General features: G+C 39.1%; 1 protein-coding gene across 2 annotated transcripts in view; it reads left to right on the top strand.

Annotated features, from left to right (window-relative positions):
* The window catches only part of LOC119587789, a 122239-nt gene that overhangs the window by 80032 nt on the left and 41782 nt on the right, over positions 1-425 (top strand). The gene's annotated exons all lie outside the window — the stretch shown is intronic.

Raw genomic sequence — 425 nt, 5'->3', positions numbered from 1 at the left:
ATACAGTTCTCAAAATCACCTTAAAATTTGCATATATTATCGTCCATTCTCCCCTCTGCCATTTGATCTGTTTTCATTGTCGTTTATCTTCTGCCCTTCCTCTTTCTCTTTTCTGTCATTTTCGTTTTTATTCTTTTCTTCTTCATTTTCTTACTTCCTTTCCCACAGCTCTTCTTTATTTGGCTCTTTTCAGATTGTTTCCTCTTCGCATTTTCATCTCCCTTTGCATGTATTTCCTCCTTTTCTTCCCCTTTTTCATTTTGGTGCTGTTAATTCTTTTTTCCTGTCCTCATCATTCTCCTATATCTCCTTTATCATCTCTTCTTTCTCCCTCTCCTTCACCCAATACAGCTATTCCTCCTCATCACCCTCCTTCTCCTAGTCTTTCTCCTATTCCCCCTCCTCTTCCTCGTCCTTCTTGTCTC

The sequence above is a fragment of the Penaeus monodon genome, chromosome 23 (assembly GCF_015228065.2).
Source record: "Penaeus monodon isolate SGIC_2016 chromosome 23, NSTDA_Pmon_1, whole genome shotgun sequence".
NCBI classification, from domain to species: Eukaryota; Metazoa; Arthropoda; class Malacostraca; order Decapoda; family Penaeidae; genus Penaeus; species Penaeus monodon.
The sequence above is the reverse complement of the archived record's forward strand: the minus strand, read 5'-3'. Positions and strand labels throughout refer to the sequence as shown.